General features: G+C 53.3%; 1 protein-coding gene across 17 annotated transcripts in view; it reads left to right on the top strand.

The window, feature by feature from the left end:
• LOC134541305 (gastrula zinc finger protein XlCGF57.1-like) overlaps positions 1 to 14,470 on the top strand; it is a 531,604-nt gene that overhangs the window by 319,430 nt on the left and 197,704 nt on the right. The window contains exon 1 of one of the 17 annotated variants that reach the window (XM_063384650.1): positions 3,453 to 8,332. The exons of the other annotated variants lie outside the window; for them this stretch is intronic. The gene's annotated coding sequence lies outside the window, so the exon portion shown is untranslated. Of the gene's footprint in view, positions 1 to 3,452; positions 8,333 to 14,470 lie in introns of those variants that run through there. 17 annotated transcript variants of the gene reach the window in all.

The following is a 14,470-nucleotide window of genomic DNA, read 5'->3' as shown; positions in this document are numbered from 1 at the left end:
CAGGATGGGGCGATTTTGTACGTCAGATCGGGCCCGTTATGACAACGACCAGGTGCGCGCGAGATGCCAGAGGGCTTTCTACTGCCGGCCACAAAGGACAGAGGAGGGGGCGGAATGCTTTGTTTACGAGAAGCTGCGCCTTCACCGGCGAATGGCGAAAGGAAGGGACCTGTGCGCGGCGTTACCTATAGTCGACGAACTAATGCTACCAGAGTTTCGGCCCTTCATGAGGGCGGCGGTCGCGCGGAGTCCGCAAGAGTTTGTGGCTCTCGCCCGCGAAATCGAACAGGATCTGCTACAGTGGAGAGCGGAACCAAGGACCGCGCATGGGCTCCAGGCCCAGCTGGGGACAAGTGGACCGACCTGAACCGAAGTACCGAGCTGTGGTGATATTCCGCGGCAACTCAGGTGTCCGGTCAGGGAGGAGCCGGCAACCGGATACGGCAGTCCCGGACGGCGGACAGCAGGACGAGTAAGGACAGGGACGAACATCCGCTGTGTTGCCGTTTCTGTCCAGAGGCCTTTTACTGGCACCGTGGCTACTGGCAGGTGCCGGTATGCCCTGCCGACCGTCCTAAAAAGGCGTTCACTGCGCCGGACCGATGGCGGTACCAGTTCTGCGCCATGCCTATTGGGCTCATGGACGCCCCAGCCACTTTCCAGTCTATGATGGTGCGCGTCCTGGACGGGTACATTGGCGTATTCGCCAGTGCCTATCTGGATGACGTCGTCATATATCTTGGAACGTGGTAGGACCATGCGCACCACCTGTTGCTGGTCCTAGAAAGACTGGCCAGACACTGACTGATGTGCGCCCCGAAAAGAGTCACATCGGGCTAAGGAGATAGTGTTCCTGGGTCACCTGGTGGCGGCGGAGGGATGCTGTCCGCGTCCTGACCAGCTGGAACTCATAGAGGGGAAGCAGGTGCCAAAGACCAGAAAGCAGCTGCAAAAGATTATGGGACTACTGAACTGGCTGCGGTCTATCGTGCCTGAATTTGCGACGATCACGGCCCCGATGACTGACCTGTTGTCACCGAAGGCTAAGTTCCGGTGGACGCCCGCCGCAGATGACGCCCTCCGCAGATGACGCCCTCCGCAGATGACGCCCTCCGCCAGGTCAAAGACAGTTTCTGGAACTGTCACATGCTGTCGCGACTGACACCCGACCGACCCATCTTCGTCCAGACGGATGCGAATCAGGAGGGGATGGGCGCAGTCCTGTACCAGGTGGACGGCGACGGTGTTAGGCGTGTGATCGAGTACGCCAGCGCGAAGTTTGGACCGACTGAGAGGAGGTATCACGTGAACGAGCAGGAGTGCCTGGCGGTTGTCTGGGCCCTGCAGCGGTACCGGCACCATCTCGAAGTCCTCTCGTTCACGTTGAGGACCGACAGTCAGTGCCTTCGCTGGTTTGACTCCGCTCAGGGCCAGAAGTCCAAGTTCACTCGCTGGGCCATGCTGATTCAGGAGTTCTCGTTCTCGGTAGAACACGTCCTGGGACGGGAAAATCAGCTGGCCGACGTGCTGTCCCGGAATCCGGATCCTACTAGTGTGTTCCGCGACGACCAGGGCAGGAGGTGCTTCCCCCGATTCATGAGCCCGTCGTCGAGAACCCGGGACAGTGGCCATGCGATTTGTATGTGCTGCCCAGCTCCGCTGTCCCTGAACCAGACACATCTCCGGAGACGCTAGCCGACCTGCTTTCGCGGGTGTGGGCGGAGCAGCTCGGGGACCCAGACACCCAGTCCTGGCTGACCGAGTGCGGGGAGAAGGCGGTACCGGGCCACTGGAACCTTGATGGGGTGCTCCAGACCAGGGGGCCACACAGGTCAAGCAGGTGGCGGGCCCACATGCCGCCAAGGGCCAGGCATTGGGTGCTGCAATACTTGCATGACCACCCCCTGGCTGGACACTCCAGAGTAGAGCAGACGCTTCGGGATATCTGGCGGACTTTTCACTGGCCAGGTAAAGCGGCAGAGGTGCGACATTACGTCAGAGCCTGCCAGCATTGCCAAGAACATAAGTCCCAGAGACCTGACAGCGAGGAGCAACAGGTCCCGCGATGGCCACGAAGTTCCTTCCACACGGTGGCGGTGGACATCATGGGGCTGTATCCTTGCGCGTCCCACGGCCGGCGTTTTATCGTTGTGGTCACGGACGTCTTCACCCGTTGGGCGGAGGCATTCGCTGTGCCAAACGTAAAGGTTCAGCACCGTGATTGCTCTGCTTGAGCGTGAGTTTTCCCTGTGATACGGGTACCCCGCTGTCCTCCTGATGGACAACGAGATGTAGTTAACGGGGAGACACTGGCGAATGTTGTGTGCACGGTGGGGGATGGAGCATCAGACCAGGCCCACCTACCAGCTCCGCGCGAATCCGACCGAGAGGCGGAACCAGGACATACAAACTCAGCTCTGCATCCGGTTGGACAAGGACCACACCAAGTGGGACCTGCTGTACTGCCTGCACCGCCGGACGAATGTAGTCACGGGCCACTCTCCCGCCAGTCTGGTACAGGGCCGCAATCTCGCCCTTCCCGGGGAGGCAAATGCACTCGCCGACACAGAAACAATGACCACGGACGAACTACGTGACGATGCCCGACGGCACCAGGAGCTGTTCCTGGCACGACAATCACTGTAGGCGACCTGGCCTCCTGGCCTGCTTGAGCCAGGAGAGTGTGTATGCGTTTGGTGCCACCACCTGTCATCAGGCGACAGGAGTTTTTGTGCCGGTCTGGCCCCCAAGTGGGCGGGCCCACAGGAGGTGGTCGCCCAACTGGGTAGCACAACATACCTCGTCCGTCGCACTGACGGGCACACGACCAAGATACACAGGGACGACCTTCGACTGACGAACTCGACCGACGACGTCCTTCAGTACCGTACCTACCGATGACCCTGTGGAGGAGCCTGATCAGACAGGACAGGAACAGACTACCCAAGGGGGGGACCAAGTTGTGAACGGCCGCCTAGCTCAAGTGACACAGGATAGAGAGTCGACTTCTGGCGCGTCTGACGGAGGGAGACCACGGGGTTCTAGCATGGACGAACTGGAGCGCCTCATGGACACGATTCTCTCCGACGACTATGACAAACAGCACGAGGCTGACGTTACCATTGAGGACATGTCCGCTGACGACACCGTCCTCAGAGACCTAGCAGATCTGAGCGAACCGACCGTGACTTTTCTGGACCACAATGTAAGGCGCCGCCGAAGGCCCACATGCCTGTGGAAATGTCAGATAGGGAGCGCGCCTGCGACTAGCGACGACGCGACGATCGACGGGGTGATGGTGGAGCTCCTCAGCGGGGATAATGTCGTGGACCGGGCGCAGCCCATCGTCCTGGACATGCTGAGGGGACGACGAGGGTGACACGTGGGGGACAGGCCCAGGTGCGCCAATCCACACGCCACAGGACAGTCCCTCGCCACCTCCAGAATTATAAATGGGAGGGTCGATACAAGTACCACGACTTACGACGGACAGACGTGGGTTTACTGCGCTGCAGTGTAATGCAGTCTCTACCACGGTTCGCCTGACCTTTGATGGACGACAGGAGAATGACAGACCGACCCAACGGATGGACTCGACTGCGTCTGCGGGTCTGAGCCGACGTCGGTGGACAGAACAGCCTCGGGAAGAGGGGGGGCATGTGACGACAGTCGTCGTGCCCTCCTAGGTGTAGAGGCCGTTTCTGCCCATCGTCGGGTACCCGAGGGGGTACGCTCAGTCCCCCAACCCAGTGCAGTGCAGTGTTTCAAATTAAGAGTGCACCCGCGTGCACTATAATTGTCTACGTTAAAGACTGCTCAAAGATGGACAATGAAAGTATATTTGTAAATATTGTTTAATTAATAGTGTTATGTTATTAGGGTCATGTGTACCTATGTAGAGGCCACACCTGGCTCGCGTTCTTTTCCAGGTTCTTTATATACGGTAAATCAAACCCTTTACAAGAGGCTGCCGTGTTTCCGCCTGTGACTGATTCTGTAGGGCGAAGCCCGGTTCTGTTCACTGATACTGTATGGGAAAAATACGTGATGTCCCGTTTGTGACGAGCAATACCTGTGTCGCTAAGACTTGAACTCTATACGACTCGCCCCCTTAGCTGAACGACTGACCAGACAACACAGTGCCCGGGAGGGCCCGTAAATTACCGTACAAACAATGGCGAACATCCAGTCCGCAACAAGAACTCCGCGACTCGTAAACCACCGGAGAAAACACGCATGCGAGAGAAGTGACTGACTGCAAGCCGCGACTGAATGACTCGGTGACACACTTGCCTAAATTACAACACGACTGTAAGGTAGGAATTACTTCCTCTGAGCAAGGCCTGAACTCCAGCGAGACACCGCGCCCGTTCTCACCGTCTTGGAGTGATCTCGCAGACACGTCCGCTGTCTCCAGCGCCCAGCTGCCGACTGCCTGCCTCCCCGCCTCGCGCGACCAAGCGCCCGCGTCACTCCCCTCCCCGCGAGCCCGCGGAACACGCTGATTGGTCACAGGGGGAAGCCACGGCTTTGGCGCCCGGTGAACAATCACAACTTATTACACATTACACTTCAAATAATAAAATTAGGAAGTTACAGAAAAGGATGTTACAAAATATTTACAACAATTCGTCCTGTCCGGATATTAAGTATTTACATTAATTCACTGGTGCGTGAACCTCTCTTCCCTCCCCTGCCCTAGCTACACAGCAATATCGTCGCACACGCAACACAGGGCAGGAGAAAGCATTGGCGTGGCATAACGGGCTGTGATAGCTGGGTCGATACTTGGGTCGATGTCAAAGCCCCCCCCCCCCCCCTCCGCCGATACCGTTATGCTCGCCAACGTCTCTCATTTACTCACACATCACTGCACTGGGGGTTGTGGAGAACAAATGGCTCCCCTATTAGGGAGCAGTTTAGTGTGTTGGTTCCACGCGAAGTAGGGTAGCCAGTGTTGTATGCTTAACTGGGGTGCCATGTCCCTTTGCTGTGCCACCGACATTTGGTAGCACTCATAGTCCTCCATGTATGCGGGGGCCCTTCGTGTTCGTGTGGGACGTAAATCCTTCATTGGCTCTGCTCCAGCTGGTAGGGAAGGGGTGGCCTTGGGGGTGGAAGTGAAAATTTCGCCAGACTCCTGACTCGGGGAGGCAGGAACTTCCTGATGTATGGGTATTTCTGGCTCCTCCGTTTCTAATTCTTGTATCTCCTCCCAGTGTTCCCCCTCGTTTGACCAGCTCGTCCTTCTTGCATTCCATCTCCTTTTCCGTGGGTAGTGTCTCTCCTCTGTCTCCTCTCCCTCAGAGTCAGGTTCCGTATTTGTCATAGAGAATGTGGAGTATGTCAGACTCATTTCCATTGGCCAGCGTGGGGCCCAAGTCTCCTCTCTCGTCTTCTCTTCCTCAGCGTCCGGTTCTGTACCTGTCATCGTGAATGTTGAGTCTGCTAGGCTCATGTCCAAAGGCCAGAGTGGGGGCAGTGTTTCTTTCCCTCTGTGCCGTCCCCCTCCGAGACTGGATGAGTCCGTTCCTGTGGCGTCTGTGCTCTCGCACGTTGTGCCCTTGTCAGTTTCGTCCCGCTTACTCGTGTCAGACTCCGCGCATGCCACCCTCATCGTCTGTCCCCTCGTCGCGTCTGTCCTGCCTGCGGCCCATGGGGCCAGGGCCTGCAGTGACTCTCCCTCCTTTGTGGCCGTAGAAGCTTGCCCCCCCCCAGTCAGCATTTTGTCTTTGTCCCCAGTCCTGGTCTGGAGGCGTGTCTCCCTGTGTCACGTCGTTACGTTCGGGCTGCGCATGTGTCGGCGTGATGGTGTGCCGCGTGATTGCACCACGCCAGGTTCCCGCAGGTTGGTGGTGGCTGATTGGAGTGGTAGGAGAAGTGGTTTGTCCCGCCCCTGTGCTTGGTGCTCGGGGCAGTGGTGCCTCCCCGGCGACCATACGCAGGGCGTCCTGGTGTATTTTCGCCGGTCAGCCACTCTGTGTCTGAACCAGGTAGGACGTGGGCCCCGCCTGGCGGATGACCCGTCGAGGTCCCTGCCATTTGGGAGCCAGTCTGGCATGAAATTTCTTGGTCTTGGGAGGACAGTGGGTGTTGGCGAACGTACACCAGGTCCCCTGGACACAACATGTTTGTGGGCCTGCTAGACTGCGACGTGTGGTGCTGCAGATACCTCTACTTGTTTGCCCTGGCCTGCTCCCTGATAACTTTCAGCTTTTCCCGAAGCGCCTCTCCCCACTCCCCTTCTGTTGCTGCTGAGGCCACCCGGCACTCTCCCGGGAGGGCCAGGTTCTGCCCCTGCCCCAGCTCGGTGGGAGAGTATCCCGTGACAGCACTGGTACATCGTCGTAGACAGTAGAGAAAGTTTGGGATGTGAATGTCCCATTTGCTGTGGTCGTCACCCAACCGGAGGCGAAGCTGTGCTTTGATTTTCTGATTTCGCCTCTCGGTCGGGTTCGCCCTGGGGTGATATGTGGGGGTGGTGTGGTGCTGCACACCCCACTTCCCACACGCCGCCTTCCACCGGTGACCTCGGAACTGACATCCGTTGTCACTGAGCAGTACCTCTGCATACCCAAACCGAAGAAACACTTCCCCTACCAGCAAGGACACCAAGGTGCCTGACCTCACATTTGAGGTGGGGTGAGCCTCCACCCACCTGGTAAACAAGTCGGTCACCATTACTAAAAAATGTTTCCCTCTGGCGGTCCTGGGGTAAGGACCCATTATATCAAGTGCAATAGTCTGGAAAGCTTTTTGGGGCCAGCTGGGGCACTGGGGCACCTCCCCCTCCATCATCCTCACCTTCCGCTGTTGACAGGTGTGGCACTGCCTGAAGTATTTCCTGACATCGCTTGTCACCCCGGGCCAATAGAATGTTTGTCTCAAGGCCTCCAGGGTTGTGGAAAAAACGTAAAACCTCAGCCCGTGCCCCTGCTGGTACCTGGGTACACCACCTTTCCATGTTGCCTGGTACCCGGGTCTGTAACACCCCTTCCAGACAGCGCTGGAATGGCATGACGCGCTCGCTGCACTCCGCCACTGCTGCCTGCGTTTCTGCGTCACCCAGCTGAGCCTGATGCTCTGCGTGAAAGAGGGCGTCCAGCGTGTTTGTGGGGCTCGGGACGGGCAAGGGCTCTGGCTGTGTCACTGTCACGAGGGTAGCTGGCTCGGGAACCACCTCGTCTGTCCGCAGGCGGCCCTGTGGGGGCACCAGGTCCTCCCAGCTCCCCTCGTCCTCGTATTCTGTATGTGGGTCGGGGTGCCGAGACAGCTCGTCAGCTAACTGGTTGGCTTTCCCCGGCTCATGCTCTACATGAAAGTCATAGTTTTGCAATGCCATGGCCCACCTGGTGAACTTAGACTTCTTTCCCTGAATTGTGTCTAGCCACTTTAAGCACTGACTGTCTGTGCGTAATGTGAATGATCTTCCCTCTAGTTGGTGCTGGTAGCGGCCTACCGCCCACACCACATAAGTCACTAGTAAGGGTTTCCCCTCCTTTTCTTTGATAACCCAGCGCTCTTAGCAATTGCCCTACCGCCCTGGGGCCCCCACGGGCGTGGATGAGGATACGCCGCATACGCAACCAGGAAGAGCGTTAGAGCTTTTGGCTATGCAAAGGGACTGAGGCTACCCATCTCAGTTTATGCACCACCTCAGGCCCCCTACTCCACTCAGCTAACCAGAAAGTTGGATGCTCCCTTAGCCCTCCGGAGTTGTCATCACTTCTGGCGCCTACCCCAGTCTCCCGCTCTCACACTGGGACTCCTCAATCACCCAGCGAACCCGCGGTCCGGTGGAGGCCTACTCAACCTCTCCCAGCTGACCAGACCACCCACACCACAGCCAAGCACTCTTGTTCATTCACGTCATACCTGCGTGCTGCTGGGCCAATCTTTGCGCTCGCGTACTCAATGACCCTTCGCTCGCAATCGGGTCCCAGCTGATACAGGACGGCCCCCATACCGACCTGACTTGCGTCTGTCTGCAAATACAGGGGCTCGTCCGGTCGCAGCCGTGCCAGTGTATGACTCTCCCTGAACAGACGCTTGACCGTTTCCAGGGCGTGGTCGGCCTCCGCCGTCCAGCGAAACTTAGTCTTGGGCGATATCAAGTCTGTCATAGGGGCTGTGACAGGCAAAATCCGGAATGAAAGTCCTTAACCAGTTAAGCAGACCTAGCAGCCGCTGCAGCTGCTTCCTCGTTCGGGGGGCTTGTTTCGCGGTGATCTGGTCAAGATGATCAGGGAGAGGCCTGCACCCCTCCGTGTTGACCAGGTGTCTGAAGAACTGAAGCTCCTCCGCCCCCAGGAGGCACTTGCACGACGCGCAGGTTAGCCCGTGCCTCGCCAGCCGCTCGAGGACCATTGCCAAGTGAAGTGCATGATCCTCCCATGTTCGCGACCAGATGATCACGTCGTCCAGGTAGGCCGTGATAAACTTGCCAACAAACCCGTCCAGGACGCGGACCATCATGGCCTGGAACGTCAAGGGGGCATCCATCAACCCAAACGGCATATCGCAGAACTGGAACCTGCGGCCGTCGGGAGCAGTGAAGGCTGTCTTTGGGCTGTCTGCTGGGCGGAGAGGCACTTGCCAATATCCCGACTTTAAATCGAGGGATGAAAAGATGGTGGCATCACCAAGACCCACCAGAGCATCTGTGATATTTATTAACAGGGGTGGCGCCGGAATGGTGAAGAAATTTATTTATTTAAAATCAACACAAAACCTCAATGTCCCATACTTTTTCTGTGCCATAACGACCCGGCTGTTATAGGGCCCCTCACTAGGCTCGATAATGCCGTTCTGGAGCATTTCATCAATATGCTCCTGAATGACCTGTCTTTCCTTGGTCCCAAAGCCGTGGGGTTTGACAAAAATCTGGGTGTGTGGTTTGGTTGGAAAACTATGCTCAGCTACCGTGGTCCACCTCAGCAAGTCAGTGGTGGCGAATATCCCCGGCTGCTGGGCCAGCACGTCCTCGAACAGCTCCTGGTACTCCTGTAGAACCTAATTGCGGATTTCCGCGAGTCTGATAGGTGTGTGGGTGACTGGGAGTTGTGGGCGGCCAACGCAGTACACCGTTCTACGGCCCTGCCTCCCCACATGTAGCTTACCCTCACTGACGTCGATACTCGCCTCCTGGATCAGCCACGGTAGGCCTAAGATCAGGTCCTCCCGTAAGTTCCGCATCACTAGGCAGGTGGTCCGACTGCACTGGTCACATATCTCGATGTTTACCTGTGCGCGCCCAGATGTGGGCGCGCTGGATCCCTCCGTTGCTAGCCGGACATCCTCCCACTCCGGCTGACCGCTCCCGTCCTCCACCAGGTGAGCCACGATGTATGAATGGGTAGCCGCCGTGTCCACCAGGGCGTGGATGGTTCGCCCATTCTGGCGGACAGGCATCCGCAGAAGCGCAGCCCCGTCGCTGCCCAGGCTGGCTGGCTTTTCCTCGTGCGCCGCTGGCGCTGCTGCCGCCACTGATAGGGCCTGGACGTCGCTTGGTGACGTGGCGTGGGGGGCAGTGGCCCTTGCTGCGTTGCTGCTGCTGCGTGGCGTGTCTGCCACAGCCATCCGCGCCATGTTGGTTGGCGGGGACAGTGGTGTGGTCGGTGGTGTCTTGGCCGGTGGTACTGTTGTCTGCACGCCGCTCCTCGTCGGGGACCCGGGGCGTGTTAGGGACGGGTCGCCCCGGCCCCAGTCACATCCGTTCGGCGCCGTGTTGTCTACCTGCTGATCCGCCGGGCGGGAGTCCGAGGACAGTGGCCGGCTGTGTCACTGCCCCCTACTAGGAGTTTCCCGGACTGCGGCCCTCCCGCTCCATCTTGGCCCACACGGCGGCATGAGTGGGGCACTCCGCATGCCAATGGTGTTCTGTGCTGCGGCAGTACTGGCAGCGAGGTGGTCGGCCTCCTCGCTGTTCCCTGTTCGCCCGTGGTTCGTCCCACCTGGCTGCTGTCCCTGGTCTAGGTGCCGTCGGCGTCCGCGCACCGCGGCTGCTGGTCGGTGTCTGGTACATGACTACTGCCAAAGCGTCCTCCGGTGCTACTATGTTCGCCGCTCATGGTTCGCGGCGGGTCCTCTGATGTCCACTTCCGAGTCTACTTGCCTGTACATCTGCTTCCACCTCATGCGCCTATTCCATGAATTCCGACAAGTTCAGTCCCGTGGCACCTCGCATAAATGGCATCAAGTCCGCCAATAAGAGTTCACATATCACTGGCATAATTACACCATTAGAGCCTTCTGGATCCAGGCGACGATACAGGTGCACCTTCTTATGAATGAAAGCTTCGACGCCCTCGCCCTAGGCCTGCCTTTCACTGTACAACATCTGTTGACCACTGACTCGCGCTGACTGCCCATCAAAACGTCTCTCAAACAAATCTACGAACTCCTCCCACTCGATCACGTAGCTCCCCATGTCTGTCCACCACAATCGTGCTCCGCCTCGTAGCTGTCCACACACTTTGTCCACCCAGTTGTCCTTTGACACGTGTCGCAGCCTGGCCTTGCACACCCTGTCGAATGCCCTAGAATTCTCATGTGGTTCTCCGGCAAACTCTGGTAACGACATCGAGTCCTGTACAAGGTGCATGGCAACTGGCATTTCGCCGTAAATGTCCGCACGGGTCACACTGTCCCTGGTGCTGCCCGCGAACTGTCCGTGACTTGCCTCGGGAGCCGCTCCCTTCACCGCTGTGACCCACGGACACCAACACGTCTCCTCTGTCTCCCCTCTCATGTCACTCGTCGCTAGATACGTTAAGTCACACCACGCACACGTGTTCCCTGTGTTCCTTGCCGCCGATAACATGTTCTCCTTTTCGCGGTTGTTATCTCCGTGTTCCATGATCGTCCGACACTTTCCCACCCGGCTGAAGTTACGCGCTATCTCCGCGGCCTTATCGCTCCGCTCAGCCGATCCCGGCGTGAGACGCGCCGTAATACAAGCCAACTCGTTATCTTGCGCTCCGCGCCGCTCCGTCGCGCCGATATCCGCCGCACCTGCGCGCTTTCCTTCCCGTCCCGTGACGTACGTGACCTGCACTTTCACTGTCTTTACCGGATTTTTCCAAATTTTAAAAAATTTGAAACTTTGAAAAATTTGAACATTTGAACATTTGAAAGTTTGAACATTTGAAAGTTTGCGATAGGCCACCAAGTTGGGCGACACTTGTTGTCACCTGGCCGACTAGCCCCTAAATGATAGTATTTTGCCGGCTACTCATTGTTCGGTAGAGAGGGGTTCGGGCCGCGTGGCCAAGGGACTTAGTCACCAGGATAACAATTGACAAACTCGAAGACAGTTTCCAGGTTCTTTATATACGGTAAATCAAACCCTTTACAAGGGGCTGCCACGTTTCCGCCTGTGACTGATTCTGTAGGGCGAAGCCCGGTTCCGTGCACTGATACTGTATGGAAAAAATACATGACGTCCCGTTCGTGACGAGCAATACCCGTGTCGCTAAGACTTGAACTCTAAATGATTCGCCCCCTAAGCTGAATGGCTGACCAGACAACACAGTGCTCGGGAGGGCCCGTAAATTACCGTACAAACAATGGCGAAAATCCAGTTCGCAACAAGAACTCCGTGACTCGTAAACCACCGGAGAAAACACGCACGCGAGAGAAGTGACTGACTGCAAGCCGCGACTGAATGACTCGGTGATACACACGCCTAAATGACAACACGACTGTAAGGTAGGAATTACTTCCTCTCAGCAAGGCCTGAACTCCAGCGAGACACCACGCCCGTTCTCACCGTCTTGGAGCGATCTCGCAGACACGTCCGCTGTCTCCAGCGCCCAGCTGCCGACTGCCTGCCTCCCCGCCTCGCGCGACCGAGCGCACGCGTCCCTCCCCTCCCCGCTAGCCCGCGGAACACGCTGATTGGTCACAGGCGGAAGCCACGGCTTTGGCGCCCGATTAACAATCACAACTTATTACACGTTACACTTCAAATAATAAAATAAACACGTTACAGAAAAGGATGTTACAAAATATTTACAACAATTCGTCCCGTCCGGTTATTAAGTATTTACATTGATTATCCACTGGTGTGTGAACCTCTCTTCCCTCCCCTGCTCACGCCGAACAGCACTATCGTCGCACATGCAACACAGGGCAGGAGAAAGCGTTGGCGTGGCATAACGGGCTGTGAGAGCTGGGTCGACACTAGGGTCGACGTCAGCCTAGAATCAATTTTTTTTCTATTACGGAAATAGTTTAACCTCCCATTATAAGGACTAACATAAAGCAATTTTACAATATCAGTAGCCTTTATCGAAAAAATATAAAATATGGTGACTAGAAAGGTGCTAACTATCGCGCGCTTAACATTTCTTAAGTTGTATATGGCTGTAATTTTTTTGTTGTCAAGTTGCAAAGAAATGGTATTATCGAAAGGGTTTTGTTTACAATTTAAGCAAACGATAAATTACTATAGAAGTGGTGCCTTTCCGTTTACTTACTCTATGGTGTTAGCTGTTTGTTGGTTAAACTAAAGCTCATTGTTAAATCATTTTAAAAATATGGAAAAGGTATCTCCTATTTATATTTTTACCAAAAGAAAAGTTCAAAGAAAGAAATTTATATACCAATTTCGTTTACTTGTTATTACCCATATTAACTAGTGAGTAAGGAGATTGATAGGTTAGTTTAGCTACATAACAATACTGTAGGTAAATATGTAGAGTAACGGTAGATGCGAAAAAAAATGCTAAAAATCCGAAAATACTTTTATTCTATGCTCTTTCACTTCCTCTTTTCAAATGATCCGACGGAGGTAAGAAATTCCAAATACTTTAGGAGATAACGAATTTTTTAATTTTCATCACAATACCTGCGTATTAATGCGGCGATGACCATTGTTTCTTGTTTACGAGTGTCTTTTATGTTTCTTATTGGACAATTTTGTCACGTGACAGTTCCGTGATTGGTCAGTATTCAAATGAACCAATACGTGATTATTTATTCATTTATTGTTCAATACGATGTTTAATTAAACGGTCAACTTCTGCCATTCGATCATTCGTTTCTAATTTTAAAGTCTTATTTTTTATTTGGATATTGTTGCGCAAGTAATAAGTAACAAAAAAAAATTACGTGAGTTGTTAATGTTCATCATTTGTCCGGGTTTTGTTAGGTCAGGTCAGTTACATTATAAATAATTTAAAACTAAAGAACCATTGAAATTAATTCACATTATTTTTAATGTCCACTTAGTTTGAAAGTATTTATAATGTAACTGACCTGACCTAATCGACCATTTTAGTTCCTACCGTTCATCCTTTATCCGGGTTTGTTTGGTCAGGTCAGTTACATTAGGTATAAATATTTGGTAAATCTGTATTGTACGGATTAGCGCCAAAAAAAATCGTACAAATATGAAATAACTTTCATTATATGTTAACGTCCTCTTTTCAGAACCGCCTGCGGAGATAAAAAATTCCAATTACTTTAGGAGATATCGAATTTTTTAATATTCATTTTTTGGCGATTTTTTTAAAAAAAAATTTAAAAAATCCGAAAATACCTTTATTTTGTGCTCTTTAACTTCCTCATTTCATTAAACCCGACGGAGATCAGAAATTCCAAATACTTTAGGAGATATGGAATTTTTTAATTTTCATGTTGTGCACTGATGCGGCGTTTCAGCGGGAAGCCTACGATTCACACATCCTTCTGGACATACCCGAATACTCACGTTGGCAAGCCTTCTTTTCTTAAAATTAGCAAGAAGTAATTAAAAATACTTTAAAACATTGTGGATGGTTGGTTATATTAGGTAAGTATAGCTACATTAAAAAAAAACTGTAAAATCATTTTATGGCTGCTTAGCAAATAACTTTTTAATATGTAGCTATCCAGCGCTAGGAAACCGTTTTCATAATTTCACAGTATTTTTAATGTAGCTATCCTAACCAAATCAACCATCCACAATGTTTTGAAGTATTTATAATGTAGCTAACATAACCTAATTGACCATTAGTTTTCATTAGTTGCATATTTATTTACAATAAACAAAAAAAAAACCGAAGATGCACGATCGGGCGTTTGCCTCTCGTCTGTTGAAAGAAGGCTTGCCAACGTGAGTATTCGGGTATGTCCAGAAGGATGAGTGAATCGTAGGCTTCCCGCGTTCACCATTGTTGCTTGTTTACAAGTATGATTTTTTTTTTTTCGCGACGTAGTTGAACGACTACATCACGTAAAAAGAAAATTACGTGAGTTCCTACTGTTCATCCTTTTTCCCGGTTTGTTAGGTCAGGTCAGCTACATTATAAATACTTTAAAACTAAACAACCATTAAAATTAATTTTTATTATTTTTAATGTCCATTCAGTTTCAAAGTATTTATACTGTAGCTGACCTGACCTAATCTACCTTTGTCCCGTTTTGTTAGGTCAGGTCAGTTACATTATAAATACTTAAAACTATAGAAGTAAAATTAATTGATATT

Source organism: Bacillus rossius, chromosome 18 (genome assembly GCF_032445375.1).
Source record: "Bacillus rossius redtenbacheri isolate Brsri chromosome 18, Brsri_v3, whole genome shotgun sequence".
NCBI lineage: Eukaryota > Metazoa > Arthropoda > Insecta > Phasmatodea > Bacillidae > Bacillus > Bacillus rossius.
Note: the sequence above shows the minus strand (reverse complement) of the source record. Positions and strands in the feature narration are given on the sequence as shown.